The following is an 18,833-nucleotide window of genomic DNA, read 5'->3' on the forward strand; positions in this document are numbered from 1 at the left end:
ACTGAGCAGAGAGCCCATTGCAGGGCTCGGTCCCAGGACCCTGGAATCATGACCAGAACTGAAGGCAGAGGTTTTGTTTTTTTTTTAAGATTTTATTTATTTATTTGACAGAGAGAAATCACAAGTAGACGGAGAGGCAGGCAGAGAGAGAGAGAGGAGGAAGCAGGCTCCTTGCCGAGCAGAGAGCCCGCCGTGGGGCTCTATCCCAGGACCCTGGGATCATGACCTGAGCCGAAGGCAGTGGCCTAACCCACTGAGCCACCCAGGCGCCCCGAAGGCAGAGGTTTTAACCCACTGAGCCACCCAGGCACTCCTGTCATCTACTATTTAAATATTGTTTGAAGAAACATATGTTACAGCTAACATGGGGATATAGATCATAATTGGGTAATTCTGCTAGGAAGAAGTGCAGAGTATGGAAGAGGGTAATGCATTTCCATTTAGAATTATAAATGTGGCAGAATTCCTTAAAAAACAAAACAAAACAAAACAAAATCCCCGGGGCACCTGGGTGGCTCAGGGTGTTAAGCCTCTGTCTTCGACTCAGGTCATGATCTCAGGGCCTGGAATTGAGCCCCACATCAGGCTCTCTGCTCAGCTGGGAGCCTGCTTCCCCCTCCTCCTCTGCTTGCCTCTGCCTACTTGTGATCTCTCTCTGAAATAAAATCTTTAAAAGAAAAAAAAAACCCTTACAAATAAGGGTGAGAAAAGGAATGAGTGGGTTTTTGTTTCTAGGCACCAGTCTTTAGATATTATTTAGAAGAATTTCTTCTCAAATATTCATCATGTGGTGGGGGCATCTGGGTGGTTGAGGGTCTGCCTTTGGCTCAGGTCATGATCCCAGGGTCCTGGGATCGAGCCCCGCATCATTGGACTTCCTGCTCAGCGGGGAGCCTGCTTCTGCCTCTCCCACTATCTCACCCCTCTACTCATGCTCTCTCTCCTTTCAAATAAATAAATAAAATCTTTTTTTTTTTTTTAATTCACCATTTTAGTGATACTAAAATGTACATATTAGGGACACCTGGCAGGCTTAGCCAGTAGAGCATGAAACTCTTGATCTCAGGGTTGTGAGTTTGAGCCCCACACTGGGTATAGAAATTATTTAAAAATAAAAATTTTAAGGGTGGGACGCCTGGGTGGCTTAACTCCCTTAATGCCCTGGGTGGCTTAACCAGTTGGTTAAGCAGCTGCCTTCGGCTCAGGCCATGATCCCAGCATCCTGGGATCGAGTCCCACATCGGGCTCCTTGCTCAGCCTGCTTCTCCCTCTGCCTCTGCCTGCCATTCTGTCTGCCTATGCTCGCTCTCTCCCCCCCCAACTCTGATAAATAAATAAAATCTTTAAAAAAAATTTTTTTAAGGGTTGCGTGGGTGGCTCAGGGTGTTAAGCCTCTGCCTTCTGCTCAGGTCATGATCCCAGGGTCCTGGGTTTGAGCACTACATCAGCCTCCCTGCTAGGCGGGGAGTCTCCTTCTTCCTCTCCCACTGCCCCTGCTTGTGTTCCCTCTCTTGCTGTCTCTCTCTCTGTATCAAATAAGTAAATAAAATCTAAAAAAAAAAAAAAAAAAAGTATCAGAGGCTTAACCAATGGCAGCACCCAGTGCCCCTCAAAATCTTTTTAACTTTTCTGTTTATAAACCACACAATATTCTACTAGTTGCATTTTTCTCATAGTATGAGGCGAGGATTTGTTTTCCAAAGGATTAATCTGCTGAAAAATATTCTAAGCCTACTTGTATTATAGCTAGAAAAGTGAAATTCCATGTGCCAACAAGCCCAGGAGTAGTAATTTATAGAAATGCTTTTTGTTTGTTTGTTTTAAGTAGGCTCCACACCCAAGGTGGGGCTTAAACTCACAACCCCAAGATCAAGAGTCAAATGCTTTATCGACTGAGCCAGCCAGCCCACCCCATTTAAGAAGTGTTTCTGAGGGGCACCTAGGGGCTCAATCCGTTAAACATCCAATACTTTTGTTTGTTTGTTTAAGCTTCCAACTCTTGATCTCAGCCCAGGGCTTGACCTCAGGGTTGTGAGTTCAAATAGGCATTATGCTCCATGGCCAGTTTAAAAAACAAAAAAATGTTTTTGGAGATTGGGACATTCATTTCTTTCTTTAAAAGAAAACAGAAATTTTCTTTTACATTGGAGAGGTCTGGTAGTCACCACTTTTTTTTTTTAAATTTTTTATTTTTTATAAACATATATTTTTATCCCCAGGGGTACAGGTCTGTGAATCACCAGGTTTACACACTTCATAGCGCTCACCAAAGCACATACCCTCCCCAATGTCCATAATCCCACCCCCTTCTCCCAAACCCCCTCCCCCCAGCAACCCTCAGTTTGTTTTGTGAGATTAAGAGTCACTTATGGTTTGTCTCCCTCCCAATCCCATCTTGTTTCATTGATTCTTCTTGTATCCACTTAAGCCCCCATGTTGCATCACCACTTCCTCATATCAGGGAGATCATATGATAGTTGTTTTTCCCTGCTTGGGGTAGTCACCACTTTAACAACGTCATCAAATCTAGCATTACCAATAGTGGAAATAACACATGTGCCTCCACGAGATTTTTGGTGTCGAAACCCAGAATGATTCTTATCTTAAAGGTTAAGATTTTTTTTCCAGTTTTTTGTTTATCATAATTGAATATACTTTAACCACAGTGGTCTGTCTCCTCTTTCAAATGGTAGTTTTGAAACATTTAAACATTTTAGTCTGTCTTCCTTGCCCTTTTTCCTTTCCTTCCCCTTCCCTTCCTTTCTTCCCTCTCTTCTCCTTTTCTTCCTTTCCTTTCCTTCCTTCCTTCAAGTAAACTCAACCCCAACACGGGACTAAAACTCATGACCCTAAGATCAAGAGTCATATGCTCTCCTGCAATATTACAGGATGAAACATTTTCAAAACAGACCTGCAGGTGGCTGGCAGCTGGTGGCCCGGGCCCAGCTGCCGGAGTTCTGTTTGACAGGTGACTTCCCCACCCGAGCCGACGGTGCTCCTCAGCACCGCAGACCCCACAGGACATGGCCCTCATCAAGAACAGATCCACACCCCGGGGTCAAACTCATGAACACACAGCTGATCCGTACATGCAGGCGCGTCCCTCTCTTCGGGCCATCAACATTATCATAAACAGTGACTTCAGACACAACAAAATTTATTCTCTCAGCTCTAGAAGCCACTAGTCAAAAATCAAGATATGCGCAGGGTCCTTCCTGCCTCTTCCAATTCTGGTGGCTCCAGACATCCTGGGCTTCTGTCACATCCCTCCAGTCAGCCCCTCTGTGGTCAGTCATGTGGCTTTTCCACGTGTCTTTGCACCTTTCATCTTTTGAGGACACGGCTCACTGGACTTCGGCCCACCCTAAATTCAAAATGGTTTCATCTTGGGGCACCTGGATGGCTCAGTGGGTTAAGCCTCTGCCTTCGGCTCGGGTCATGGTCTCAAGGTCCTGGGATCGAGCTCCACATCGGGCTCTCTGCTCAGCGGAGAACCTGCTTCCCCCTCTCTCTCTGCCTACTTGTGATCTCTGTCTTTCAAATAAATAAATAAAATCTTTAAAAAAAAAAAAAAAGTCATATGCTCTGCCAACTGAGCCAGCTAGGTGCCCCCATTTCAGTTTTTGTTTAAATAAATTTATACTTACAGGGGCGCCTGGGTGGCTCAGTGGGTTAAGCCGCTGCCTTCGGCTGGGGTCATGATCTCGGAGTCCTGGGATCAAGTCCCACATCGGGCTCTCTGCTCAGCAGGGAGCCTGCTTCCTCCTCTCTGCCTGCCTCTCTGCCTACTTGTGATCTCTCTCTGTCAAATAAATAAATAAAATCTTTAAAAAAAAAATAAATTTATACTTACAGATGATTTTAAAGAATATAAAAAGGAATAAATGTATTCTCCTGGGATAGTTCTTTAGTAAATTTATCTACTTTTTCCAGATATTGGTCTGTTTAAGCTTTCTGTCTCTATGGAGGGAGTGTAAACATTTATTCATTATTTTATTTTTATTTATTTGACAGAGAAAGACACAGCGAGAGGGAACAGAAGCAAAGGAGGAGGCAGAGGGAGAAGCAGGTTCCCTGCCAAGCAGGGAGCCTGATGCGGGGCTCGACCCCAGGACCCCGGGATCATGACCTGAGCTGAAGGGAGACACTTAACAACTCAGCCACTGAGACGCCCCAAAAAGGAAACATTTTAATATGAGTAAGTGCAAGCTAATACCTACAGTTCAAACCCTACTTGACAGAGATCTTCTTCACCTTCTCTTAGTCCATTTTCTTTTCTCATAGTGAAAAATGTGGGTTCCCAACGTTCATATTTCCACTCATGATTTTCAAACCAAAACATAGCTTCAATTCTGTTAACCTAAAAAGACCAAGATTTTTTATTTGGGGAGTGTTTGGAACACTTTTTAGAATCTGATAGGAGTATTAATGTATTTAGAGAAAATAAACACAAATACAAACACATCTAGTTCTGAATATATATTCAAAGGTTCAGGATCTCTTTAAAGTTCATCCATTACTCCTATCCATGGACTCTAGTTTAAGACTCATTTCTTGGGGCACCTGAGTGGCTCAGTGAGTTAAGCCTCTGCCTTCAGCTCGGTTCATGATCTCAGAGTCCTGGGATTAAGCCCCGCATCAAGCTCTCTGCTCGGCGGGGAGCCTGCTTCTCCCTCTCTCTCTGCCTATCTCTCTGCCTACTTGTGATCTCTCTCTTTGTCAAATTAAAAAAAAAAAAATCTCAAAAGAAAAAAATCTTAAAAAAAGACTCATTTCCTTAAACTACCTAATCTAAGGAGTAACTTGTTCTAGAGGGGATTCCATCATTAGACAGAGAGCTGCATTAAATAATTCTAAAGCTTTACTTAATTCTGAGATTTCAAACTAGAATATTTAGCTAAATGGTTAAAAAAGAATAAGAAGGGACACATAGGTGGCTCAGTTGGTTAAGCATCCAACTCTTGGTTTTGGTTTAGGTCATGATCTCAGAGTTGTGGGATCAAGCCCCATGTCGGGCTCCAACACTCAGCAAGGGGTCTGCTTGTCCATTTCCTTCTGCTCATCCCCCTGATCTCTCTCTCTCAAATAAATAAACACAATCTTAAAAAGAAGAGGAAGAATGGGGCTCCTGGTTGGCTCAGTTGGTTAAGTGTGTGCCTTGAGCAGGTCATGACCCTGGGGTCCTGGGATTGAGTCCTGCATTGGGCTTCCTGCTTCTCCCTCTCCCTCTGTTCCACTCCCTGCTCATGTTTTCTTTTTCTCTCTCTTTCTCAAATAAATAAAACCATAGAAGAAGGAGGAGGAGGAGGGGAGAAAGAAGAAGAGGGGGAGGAGGGGGAAGAGGAGGAGCAGAGGAGGAGGGGGTGTGCAGGGAAGGGGGAGGGGGTAGAGGAAGGAAGGAGGAGGAGGAGAAAGGGAAGCAGAAGGGAAGCAAAAGAAGCGGAAGCAGAAGAAGCAGAAGCAGAAGAAGCATCAGAAGAAGAAGCAGCAGAAGGAGAAGCAGCAGAGGAAGCAGCAGGAGAAGAAGCAGAAGCAGCAGCAGAAGAAGCAGCAGAAGGAGAAGAAGCAGAAGCAGCAGCAGCAGAAGAAGCAAAAGGAGAAGCAGCAGAAGCAGCAGCAGCAGCAAAAGAAGAAGCAGAAGAAGCATCAGAAGAAGAAGAAGCAGAAGGAGAAGCAGCAGAGGAGGCAGCAGGAGAAGAAGCAGAAGCAGCAGCAGAAGCAGCAGAAGGAGCAGAAGCAGCAGCAGCAGAAGAAGCAGAAGCAGAAGAAGCAAAAGGAGAAGCAGCAGAAGCAGCAGCAGCAGAAGTAGCAGCAAAAGAAGAAGCAGAAGAAGCATCAGAAGAAGAAGAAGCAGAAGGAGAAGCAGCAGAGGAGGCAGCAGGAGAAGAAGCAGAAGCAGCAGCAGAAGAAGCAGCAGAAGGAGCAGAAGCAGCAGCAGCAGAAGAAGCAGAAGCAGAAGAAGCAAAAGGAGAAGCAGCAGAAGCAGCAGCAAAAGAAGAAGCAGAAGGAGAAGAAGCAGAAGAAGCAGCAGCAGGAGAAGAAGCAGAAGCAGCAGCAGAAGGAGAAGCAGCAGCAGGAGAAGGAGAAGCAGCAGAAGCAGCAGCAGAAGAAAGAGCAGAAGGAGAAGCAGCAGAAGAAGCAGCAGGAGAAGAAGCAAAAGCAGGAAGCAGCAGCAGCATAGGAAGAAGAAGAGGAAGAAGAGGAGGAAGAAGAAGAAGAAGGAGAAGGAGGGGAAGGGGAAGAGGAAGAAGAGGGAAAAGGAGAAGAATAAGAATAAGAATCAGGGGCGCCTGGGTGGCTCAGTCACCTTTGGCTCAGGTCATGATCCTGGGGTCTTGGGATCGAGTCCCACATTGGGCTTCCCATTTGATGGGGAGCCTGCTTCTCCCTCTCCCACTCCCCCTGCTTGTGTTCCTTCTCTCATTGTGTCTCTGTGTGTCAAATAAATAAAATATTTAAAAAACAAAAAGAATAAAAATCAGGAGGAGGAGGAGAAGAAAAAAAAAATAATGGGCATAAAAGATTGACCAAGCATGTATGTACACATATCCAAGTAATCCATTTTAAAAGGGCTAGATGAATTCAAGAATGGTAACTAGGAGGTTCTTCCAGGTAAGAGTTTCTCGTTGTTATTGCTTTTAAGATTTTATGTATTTGGGGACACCTGGGTGGCTTAGTTGGTTAGGTTGCTGCCTTTGGCTCAAGTCATGATTCCAGGGTCTTGGGATCGAGTCCCCCCATTGGGCTCCTTGCTTAGTGGGGAGCCTGCTTCTCTCTCTGCCTCTGCCTGCCACTCTGCCTGCTTGTGCCCCCCCCCAACAAATAAGTAAATAAATAAAATCATAAAAAAAAAAAAAAAGATTTGAGACACCTGGGTGGCTCAGTGGGTTAAGCCTCTGCTTTCGACTCAGGTCAGGATCTCAGAGTCCGAGGATCCAGCCCCGCATCGCATCAGGCTCTCTGCTCTGCAGGGAGCCTGCTTCCCCCTCTCTGTCAGCCTCTCTGCCTACTTGTGATCTCTCTCTCTGTCAAATAAATAAATAAAATCTTCAGAAAAAAAAAAAGATTTTATTTATTCATTCAACAGAGGGAGAGCACAAGCTGGGGGAGTGGCACAGAGAGGGAGAAGCAGGTTCCCTGCTGAGCAGGAAGCCTGATGTGGGGCTCTCTTCCCAGGTCCTGGGACTGAGCTGAAGGCAGACACTTAATTATTTTGTTAAAATAATTATTTCTAGGGGCGCCTGGGTGGCTCAGTGGGTTAAAGCCTCTGCCTTCAGCTCCGGTCATGATCCCAGGGTCCTGGGATTGAGCCCCGCATCAGGCTCTGCTCAGCAGGGAGCCTGCTTCCTCCTCTCTCTCTCTGCCTGCCTCTCTGCCTACTTGTGATCTCTGGCTGCCAAAAAAATAAATACTTTTAAAAATTATTATTTCTAAGAATTACAGTTTTTTTTTTTAAAGATTTTATTTATTTATTTGACAGAGAGAGATCTCAAGTAGGCAGAGGCAGACAGAGAGAGAGATGAGGAAGCAGGCTCCCTGCTGAGCAGAGGGCCCGATTCGGGACTCGATCCTTGGACCCTGAGATCACGACCCGAGCCGAAGGCAGCGGCTTAACCCACTGAGCCACCCAGGCACCCCAGTGGTTTTTCATACACTGAGAATAATTTTTCATACACTGAGAATAATTTTCCAGTAAACTAGGTGACAAATATCACTCCATGTTTTAAAATTATACATTTTATCTTTGGAAATTAAAAAGAAAATCACAATTTGACTATTTTATTTTATTAAATCTCTTCTTAAGGATTTATTTATTTGAGGAGGGTGGGGGGCCACCCAGAGTCTCACCCAGACTCTGTACATAGCAAAGAGCCGGATGTGGGGCTCTTTCCTAGAACCCCAAGATCATGACCTGAACTGAAACCAAGAGTTGAATGCTCATTCAACTGTGCCACCCAGGTGCTCCTAAATTATTTTATTTAATTAATTAATTATTTATTTTTTTTGACAGAGATCACAAGTAGGCAGAGAGGCAGGCAGAGAGAGAGAGAGAAGCAGGCTCCCCGCCGAGCAGAGAGCCCGATGTGGGGTTCGATCCCAGAACTCTGGGATCACGACCTGAGCTGAAGACAGAGACTTTAATCCACTGAGCCACCCAGGTGCCCCTAAATTATTATTTTTTTAAAAATATTTTTATTTATTTATTTGACAGATCACAAGTAGGCCGAGAGACAGGCAGAGAGAGAGAGAGGAGGAAGCGGGCTCCCTGCTGAGCAGAGAGCCCGATGCGGGGCTCAATCCCAGCACCCTGGGATCATGATCTGAGCCAAAGGCAGAGATTTTAACCCACTGAGCCACTTAGGTGCCCCGCCCCTAAATTATTTTAAATAGACAATAAACACATATGATTTTTAAAAAATTTGAACAGTGCTAAAGAATGGACTGTAAAATCTTGCCATTTGCAACAAAGTGGATGGAACTAGAGGGTATTATGCTAAGTGAAATTAGTCTATCAGATAAAGACAATTATATGATCTCTTTGATATGAGGAATTTGAGAGGCAGGGAGGGGAATCACGGGGGGTGGTAGGGAAAATATTGAAACAAGATGGGAGAAAGACAAACCATAAGAGACTCTTTTTTTTTTTTTTAAAGATTTTATTTATTTGACAGAGATCACAAGTAGAGAGAGAGAGAAAGGAGGAGAGAGAGAGAGGAGGAAGCAGGCTCCCTGTTGAGCAGAGAGCCCGATGCGGGGCTCCGTCCCAGGACCCTGGGATCATGACCCGACCCGAAGGCAGAGGCTTTAACCCACTGAGCCACCCAGGTGCCCCAAACCATAAGAGACTCTTAATCTCAGGAAACAAACTGAAGGTTGTTGGGAGGTGGTGGGGGAGGGATAGGGTGGCTGGGTTATGGACATTGGGGAGGGTATGTGCTATAGTGAGTGCTGTGAAAGGTGTAAGCCTGATGATTCACAGACCTGTACCCCTGAAACAAATAATACTACATTATGTTAAAAAAATAATAATACATTATATGTTAAAAAAAATGGACTGTGAAGGGGCTCAGTGGGTTAAACCTCTGACTTCGGCTCAGATCATGATCTCAGGGTCCTGGGATGGAGCCCTTCATCAGGCTTTCTGCTCAGCAGGTAGACTGCTCCCCCCCACCCCCACCCCCACCCTCTGTCTGCTGTCTGCCTGCTTGTGATCTCTGTCAAATAAATAAAATCTTTAAAAAAAAATGGACTGTGAAAATTAAGTCTCCCTTCAATATACAACCTCCAGTAAACTAATTTCCCTCCCCAGAGGAAACTATCATATCCACTTCACATGTATTTTATTTATTTATTTAAGACCTTTATTTATTTGACAGACAGAGAACACAAGTTGGCAGAGAGGCAGGCAGAGAGAGAGGGGGAAGCAGGCTCCCTGCTGAGTAGAGAGCGTGATGAGGGGCTTGATCCCAGGACCCTGGGACCATGACCTGAGCTGAAGGCAGAGGATTTAACCCACTGAGCAACCCAGTTGCCCGTATTTTATTTTTTTTTAAAGATTTACTTATTTTGAGGGGGAGAGAGAGCATGAGTTGGTGGAGGGGCAGAGAGAAAGGGAAAAAATCCATCAGAGTATGGGAGAGGCTCCCACAGAGAATGGAGCCCTATATGGGGCTCAATCCCACAACCCTAAGATCATGACCTGAGCCAAAACCAAGAGTGGGTTACTTAACCGACTGAGCCACCCAGGCGCCCCTCACATGTATTTCTGAAGTATTTACAGAAGTATAAACATATCTTCATTTTATGCAAGTACATGTACACACCACACATAAATATTTGAATGGCAGCATAGAACACATACTACTATACACCTTGATGTTTTTTCACTTTACCAGTATATCTTGGGGGAGATTTTTTAAAGATTTAATTCATTTGTTGGGGAGAGAGACAGTGAGAGAGCGAGCTATTGGGCTCCCTGCTCAGCAGGGAGTCTACTTCTCGTTCTGACCCTCTCTCCTCTCGTGCTCTCTCTGAAATAAATTTTTTTAAAGATTTTATTTATTTGACAGAGAGAGACCCAGCGAGAGAAGGAACACAAGCAGGGGGAGTGGGAGAGGGAGAAGCAAGCTTCCTGCCGAGCAGGGAGCCCCATACTGGGCCTGACCCTGGTATCCAGGGATTGTGCCCCAAGCCGATGCTTATCCACTGAGCCACCCAGGTGCTCCATTCTGGACTCTATTCCTTTAACAAAACCCTGCCCCTTTCTGCATGAGAATTTGACCTTTTATTACACTGGTTTCTCTGGCACCCTGATAACTATGGTGTCATCTCTGTTACATTTGCATATGGTAAAAGTGACCTGATTTGTAAAATGCATCTGAACCAGAAGAAACTGTATCTGGTGGGGACACTATACTTGGAAGCTTTCAAATGCAGTAACATAACTGGGTAGCTCTTCCAGGAACTTTGGAAGCTATACTACAGAGTTGTTACAAGAGATACTGGGTGCTGAAACATAAAACTTCCAGGAGAGTCCTGCACTTGCACACTGCAGATTTCATCATTTTTGTACACGTTGTACTGCGGTGAGGACTACTACACAAACTTGTGGAATGCCTGAACTTGCCCTACTGCATGTTGCTTCCCACCCTATATTTTCCTAAGTGAATATGCTAGATGTGAACTATTTTTTAAGATTTTATTTCAGAGGGACGCCTGGGTGGTTCAGTGGGTTAAAGCCTCTGCCTTCGGCTCAGGTCATGATCCCAGAGTCCTGGGATCGAGCCCCACATCGGGCTCTCTGCTTCACGGGGAGCCTGCTTCCTCTTCTCTCTGCCTACTTGTGATTTCTGTCAAATAAATACAAATCTTAAAAAAAAAAAAAGATTTTATTTCAGAGATGGGGCAACTGGGTGGCTCAGTGGGTTAAAGCCTCTGCCTTCGGCTCAGGTCATGATCTCAGGGTACTGGGATAGAGCCCCCACTTCGCGCTCTCTGCTCAGCAGGGAGCCTGCTTCCTCCTCTCTCTCTGCCTGCCTCTCTACTTGTAATCTCTATCAAATAAATAAATAAAATCTTTAAAAAAAATTTTATTTCGGAGAGAGAGCACAAGCCAGGGCAAGAGCAGAGGGAGAGGGAGGGAGTATCTCTAAACTCCCTGCTGAGCACAGAGCCCCACACGGCGCTCGATCCCATGACTCGGAGATCACGACCTGAGCTAAAGTCAGACGCCTAACTGACTGAGCCACCCAGGCACCCCCTAATATAATTTTCTATGTCTGAATGTTTGCTAGAATTAAAAAAAAAAAAGAAAAGAAAAAGAGTTGAGAGAGAGAGCACACGGGAGGGCCTGAGGGAGAGGAGAATCTCAAGCCGACTTCTGGCAGCCTGATGCGGGGCTTGATCCTACCACCCAAAAGATCATGAGCTGAGCTTAACTGAATGCACCACCTAGGCATCCCTGAATGTTGTTGGAATTTTTAAAAAAGATTTGAGAGAGAGGATGAGTGGGGATAGGTGGAACAGAGAGAATAGCAGACTTTCCACTGGGCACAGAACCCAATGTGGGGCTCAATCCCAGGACCCTGAGATCATAACCTGAGACAAAATTGAGTCTAACGCTTAACTAACTGAGCCACCCAGGTGCTCCTGTTTGCTGGAACTTAAGAAGACACCTTAATCGTTGTAGTAGAGCATTCCCAAACTCCACTGAGTTTCAAAGTTAGGGTATGGATTGGAATATTTATATTAGGCTTCTCATTCAGAGGTGTACAAATGGATTCAGGATCCATGTATACAAGATAAGTATTTATTTTCTTCGAGTCTTGTACTTAATTATTGATGCCTGGCTGGCTCATTCTGAATTCAACTCTTGATTTCATGGTCCTGAGTTTGAGCCCCACATTGGGCACGGAGATTACTTAAAAACAAACAACATGGGGCGCCTGGGTGAGCCAAAGCCTTTGCCTCAGGTCATGATCCCAGGGTCCTGAGGTTGAACCCCACATTGGGCTCTCTCCTCAGTGGGAAGCCTGCTTCCTCTTTGCCTGCCTCTTGGCTTACGTGTAATCTGTCAAATAAAATCTTTAAAAAAAAATAAAAAAATAAGTGTAAACAGCCATAATCTTGAGGAATCAGAACATAGAAACAATAATTTAAAATTTAAAAATTATATTAAAAGTTTAATTACATTTGTATGGGTGCCTCCGTCATTAGGCATCTGCCTTTGGCTCAGGTCATGATCTCAGGTCCTAGATTGAGTCCCACATTGGGCTCCCTGCTCAGCAGGAAGCCTGCTTCTCCCTCCCATTACCCCTGCATGTATTCTCTGTCAAATAAGTAGTCTTAAAAAAAAAAAAAAGTTTAATTACACTTGAACCTTTACAAAGAGATTAGTGAAAATATTTTTTTTTTTTTAGGTGTATAATCTATTTTATTAACAGACAAGGTTTACAGATTTATTTCTTCTTGGACACACCCACAGTGTGGCCCCAGAACCCTATGGTGTGCTGGCCTCATACAAGAAGTCCCCCAAAGTGGTGCAGCCCTCTCTGGGCCCTGATCTTCAGTCTCTCCAGGTCTTCACGAAGTTTGCTGTCCAGGCCATTGGCCAGGACCTGGCTGTACTTTCCATCCTTCACATCCTTCTGTTCAAAAACCAGTCTGGGATCTTATACTGGCGAGGATTCTGCATAATGGTGATCACACGTTCCACCTCATCCTCAGTGAGCTCGCCGGCCCTCTTAGTGAGATTGAGGTCTGCTTTCCTTAACACTACATGAGCTTATCTTTGCCCCACACCCTTAATTGCAGTGATGGCAGAGGCTATTTCCCACCACCCATCGATACTAGTGTTGAGTACTCGCAAAATGTGCTGAACTTCTCAGGGATCACTAGAGACATGGCAGCGGCCCCAGTGGCAGCGTGTACGCCTCCTGTGGAAGAGCTGAAAATAACTTTTAAAAGATATATTTATTTTTTAAATGTTTTAACCATTCTTTTTTTTTTTTAAGATTTGACAGAGACACACACAAAAGAGGGAATGCAAGCAGGGGGAGTGGGAGAGGGAGAAGCAGGACTCCTGCCAAGCAGAGAGCCCGATGATGGGCTTGAACCCAGGACCCTGGGACCACGACCCGAGCTGAAGGTAGACGCTCAGCACTGAGCCATGCAGGCACCCCCAGAAGATTCCCCACCCCCCCACCCCCAAAAGATTTTTATGTAAGTAATCTCTATACCCAATGTGGGATTAAAACTAACAACCCCACAATCAAGAATCCCATGCTCTACTGGGGCAGCTGGGTGGCTTATTTGTCTGCTTTCAGCTTGGTCATGATCTCAGGATCCTGGAACAGTGCTTCATCAGGCCCTGCTCAGCAGGAAGTCTGCATGTCCCACTCCCTCTGTCAGTCCTGCCCCCTCGGCCCCATGCTCATGCTCTCCCTCAAATAAAATCTTAAAATTTTTTTTTTTTTTTTTTTTTTTTAATTTGAGAGATGAGAGATTGAGCAGAAGAATGAGGGGAGAGGTCAGAGGGAGCAGCAGACTCCCTACTGGGCAGGGAGCCTGATGTGGGACTTGATCCCGGGACTCCAGAATCATGACCTGAGCAGAATGCAGTTGCTTAACCAAATGAGCCACCCCGGCGCCCCTGTAAATAAAATTAAAAACAAAAAAAGAGAATCCTATGGTCTATCGACCGGGCCAGCCAGGGGACCCTGAAAATAATTTTTTCAAAGACACATTTCTACACACAACCTGGGTTTCAAACTCACAGAGATCAAGAATTGCATGTTCTATCAACTGAGCCAGCCATGTGCCCCCTCAAAAAGAATTTTAAAATTTTTGTTTTTTTTATAAGATTTTATTTCTTTATTTGACAGAGAGAGATCACAAGTAGACAGAGAGGCAGGCAGGCAGAGAGAGAGGGAAGCAGGCTCCCTGCTGAGCAGAGAGCTCAATGTGGGCCTCGATCGCAGGACCCTGAGATCATGACCTGAGCCGAAGGCAGTGGCTTACCGAGCCACCCAGGCACCCTCAAAAATAATTTTTAATGTACAGTACTCAGAAAACAAAATTCATGTCTTTCAAAAAAAGAACATTTTCCACTGTGACTTCTCTGCACTTGATTTTGTAAATATCAGAATGCTTCACTTATCTGACATCAGGGATCTCAGTGTTCCATATAAATGAACTTTCAAGGTGAGTTAAGACCCAATCCTTTCATAATTGTTATAGTCACTTCTCTTCCTTTATTAGAGGGTTTTGTAACAAAAGTGATGCTTAATTCTTTTATAGGATCATCATGATTGAACATACTTCAGCTTATACCTTACCTTTTGTATACTTTAATACTTTAGCTCTTTGGTTTAACTTGATGTAACTTTCTGATTGGGAATTTAGTTATGGACCCTACCAATCTTTTTCCTTTTACTATCCCCATTCATTCATTTGTACAAACATGTATTGGGCCATTTACTCCATGTCAGGCACTGTTCTAGGCACCAACGGTACAGCAAGTCATGAAGCAAGTTACCTCACTGGTTACCTAATCATTTGGCAACCATCAAATGACAGGATACACTAGAGAGAAATAATACCAAATTAGATGTGTGGATCTATATTATTTTAGGGAGTTTGATTTTTTATTATGCCTTTGTGTATGGTGAATTACACATATTTACCATTTTAACTGTGCACGGATCTGTGGCATTAAGTATTCACACTGTGCAAACTTCACTACCATCCATCTCCCAACAAACACCCCATTCTCTCCTCTATACATACTTTGAATTTTCTCAAATTGAGTGGTCAGAGGGGCGTGTGGATGTCTCCATTAGTTAAACATCTGCCTTTGGCTAGTCACCATCTCTGGGGTTCTGGGATGGAGCTGTGTGGGGAGTTCCTGGCTCAAGAGTCTTTCTCTGCCCCCGCTCCTGCCACCTGCCTGCACCCTCTCAAATAAAATCTAAAAAGTAGGCTCCATGCCAAACATGAGGCTTGAACTCACAATCCTGCCAATCAAGAGTCAACAGGCGCCACCAACTGAGCAATCAGGTGCCCCTAGATCCTCTTTTGGATAGTCTCATTTTCCCCAAATCTGTCAATTTTATTCCCAACTCATTAAAATGCCAGTTACACTTCCTGCATCAAGGGAGTATCCTCTCAAATTTACAAAGAAACAGTATTTGTAGGCATCTGAAAATTATGCCATGAAAAATTATCCCTGAATTAAGTTGGATTCCACAGCACAGTATACGATGGGGACTCATGACTGTTGAGCAACAGCTTTTTATGACCATGTGTGGATTTCTTAAGTGGACAAGTTTTTAGGGATCAATTACAAGTATACACAAGAATTAGGGCATCATCTCAAGTATACAGGATTCCACAGTATCTATCTTTGTACTAACATCTTATAGTCTTACTTTACCCCTTAGTTCCATTAGCTTTTTTTTTTTTTATTATTATTATTTTTTTTTTATTTATCAGAGAGAGAGAGGGGGAGAGAGCAAGCACAGGCAGACAGAATGGCAGGCAGAGGCAGAGGGAGAAGCAGGCTCCCTGCTGAGCAAGAAGCCCGATGTGGGACTCGATCCCAGGACGCTGGGATCATGACCTGAGCCGAAGGCAGCTGCTTAACCAACTGAGCCACCCAGGCGTCCCAGTCCCATTAGCTTTTTAAAAGTAAACTCTACACCCAACGCAGGGGTCGAACTCACAGCCCTGAGATCTAGAATCACATATTCTGGGCGCCTGGGTGGCTCAGTGGGTTAAGCCGCTGCCTTCGGCTCAGGTCATGATCTCAGAGTTCTGGGATCGAGTCCCACATCGGGCTCTCTGCTCAGCAGAGAGCCTGCTTCCCTCTCTCTCTCTGGCTGCCTCTCCATCTACTTGTGATTTCTGTCAAATTAATAAATAAAATCTTAAAAAAAAAAAAAAAAAAAAGAATCACATATTCTGAGTCAGCCAGAAGTTCTTCCATTAGTTCTTTTTATCTTGTCATACAGTTTTTGTTACCTTAATTTCATCTTGAAACAATTTTGTGCTGTAACTAATGAAGAGTATATCTTATTTTCCTTTACTAAGATCGCAACACTTTTTGTTTCAGGAAAAGACCTCCCTCTCCTATACTGTTGGTGGGAGGTTAAATTGGCAAAACTTGTTATTCCACTTGCCCATGTTTGCTTTCTTGGAAGTTAGTTTCCTTGTTTTCTGTATTCATGACTCCCATCTATGGTATATTTCTTTCAATGTGTATTTCATAATACAAAAATGCACTGTTTTTGACTATTTAATCCAATTAATTTTGAATTACTTCTGTGGGAAATAGAAAATTCATACGCCGAAAGACAACTTTTTTTTAAAATAGGCTCACCTAGTGTGGACATTCACACAATTTAACACATCTAGTCTTTAAAGTTCTTAAGCCTAATATCTATCCTAGTATCTAATACATAACATTACAAATATACGACTTCTGATAGCAGCTCCCCTTTCTATAAAGGCATTTACCTCTTGACTGCTGAAGCCACACTTCCCAACCTCTTCCTCTTTCCCCAGCAAAATCCAGCCCTTGGTTATTAGCTTTGTCTTCTCAGGCCTCCCTTCTCTCCAACATTTCAGGTATTCTAGTGCTGTAAGGCCATTATATTTGCTGTTCCCTATATTTAACATGTTCCTCCAGATATCGGTAAGGCTCCCCCCTCCTTTGCTAAAATTAGGATTCAGATGATCTTAATTTGTTCCCTATTTTTCTACTTGTATCATTAAGGTTTTTATTTTTATTTTTTTAAAGATTTATTTGACAGAGTGAGTGAGTGCACAAGCAGGGAGTGACAGGCAGAGGGAGAAGAGGTTCCACTGAACAAGGAACCCAAGCCCTGACCCTAACCCTGGGGATCAGGACCTGAGTCAAAGGCAGACACTTGGGCGCCTGGGTGGCTCAGTGGTTAAGCTGCTGCTTTCGGCTCAGGTCATGATCTCAGAGTCCTGGGATCGAGTCCCGGCATCGGGCTCTCTGCTCAGCAGGGAGCCTGCTTCCTCTTCTCTCTCTCTGCCTGCCTTTCTGCCTACTTGTGATTTCTCTCTGTCAAATAAATAAATAAAAATCTTTAAAAAAAAAAAAAAAGGCAGACACTTAACTGGCTGAGTCACCCAAGTGCCCTAAAAAGAGAATCTTAAAAAGAAGTGTGTGGGGGGGCACATGTGCGCCTGGATAGCTGTGTTGGTTAAGCATCTGACTCTTGATTTTGGCTCAAGTCATGATCTTTGGGTCATGAAATTGAGCCAAGTGCCAGGCTCTGAGCTCAGTGAGGAGTCTGTTTGATATTCTCCCTCCCTCAACCTTTGCCCCTCACCCTGCTCTCTAAATAAAAATAAGTAAATAAATAAAAAGACACCTGAGGCACTTTAATTTCACAATAATAATAATAATATAATAATCCCATCAGTCTATTACATAGATAATAATTTAATTCTTTCCCCATTGCTTTGAGGGAGAAAACAAAGGAGCTCCTACACTCTTTTATAAAAGTCACCTGAAACAACCCACCTCTTTACTAAAACACCCTCACTTTACATTACATTAGAGTTGTCACAGTATGTTTTCTATTACACTGTGGGCTTTTTTAAAGGATTTATTCATTTGACAGAGAGAGAGCACTCATGCGCACGGGGGAGTAAGGGAGGGAGAAGCAGGCTCCCCACTAAGCAGGGAGCCCAACATGGTCCCCGATCCTAGGACCCTGGGATCATGACCGGAGCCAAAGGCAGACGCTCAACCAACTGAGCCACCCAGTCACCCAGAGTGGGGGCTTCTTAAAGACATAAACTGTATTTATCTTTAGTTCACCATGATGCCTGGTACTGCACATTCTCAGTATCGACAACAAGGCTGACAGAAGAAGGGAGGGGTAGGGGTGCCTCGGAGCTTAGTCAACTGAGCGTCTGTCTTTAACCCGGGTCATGATTCCAGGACCCTGGGTTCAAGCCCTATGACAGGCTCTCTGCTCCATGGGGAGCCTGCTTCTTCCTCTCCCTGCCTGTGCTCTCTCTCTCAAATAAATAAAATCTTTTTTTTTTTTTAAAGATTTTATTTATTTATTTAACAGAGATCACAGAGAGGCAGGCAGAGAGCGAAGAAGGGAAGCAGGCTCCCTGCTGAGCAGAGCCTGATGTGGGGCTCGATCCCAGGACCCTGGGATCATGAACTGTGCTGAAGGCAGAGGCTTTAACCCACTGAGCCACCCAGGCGCCCCAAATAAATAAAATCTTAAAAAAAAGGTGGGGGGGAGGAAAGAAAAACAAGGATTTTTAATATTTTTCCAAAGATTTTAGTTGAGAGTGCGCATGCACACCTGAGCAGGGAGAAGGGCAGAGGGAGAGGCAGAAGACGACTCCCTGATGAGCAGAGAACCCCACGCGGGTGGGGCTCAATCCAGGCAGGCACCCTGGGATAAGGACCTGAGCCAAATGTGGATTCTTAACCAAATGAACCACCCTGGTGCCCCAAAACAAGGATTTTTTTTTTTTAAGATTTTATTTGACAGAGAGAGAGGCAGAGAGGAAGTGAAGCAGGCCCCCTGCTGAGCAGACAGCCTGATGCGGGACTCGATCCCAGGACCCTGAGATCATGACCCGAGCCAAAGGCAGTGGCTTAACCCACTGAGCCACCCAGGTGCCCCCAAAACAAGGATTTTTAAAGACTAAGAGAAAGAATTACATTGGGTATAAGCAAAAATATCAGGAAAAGGACTGGTTCTCAAATCAATCCAGTTATATAAGTTATATATATATTTTTCTCATTCTACCACGATAAAGAAACAGTCCCA

General features: G+C 44.4%; 1 pseudogene; it reads right to left on the bottom strand.

Annotated features, from left to right (window-relative positions):
* Positions 1 to 12,313: 12,313 nt before the first annotated feature.
* LOC101690686 lies at positions 12,314 to 13,026 on the bottom strand (annotated as a pseudogene).
* Between the last annotated feature and the right edge of the window lie 5,807 nt (positions 13,027 to 18,833).

Source organism: Mustela putorius, unplaced genomic scaffold (assembly GCF_011764305.1).
Source record: "Mustela putorius furo isolate JIRA1106 unplaced genomic scaffold, ASM1176430v1.1 tig00003845_pilon_pilon_pilon, whole genome shotgun sequence".
Taxonomy (NCBI): Eukaryota; Metazoa; Chordata; class Mammalia; order Carnivora; family Mustelidae; genus Mustela; species Mustela putorius.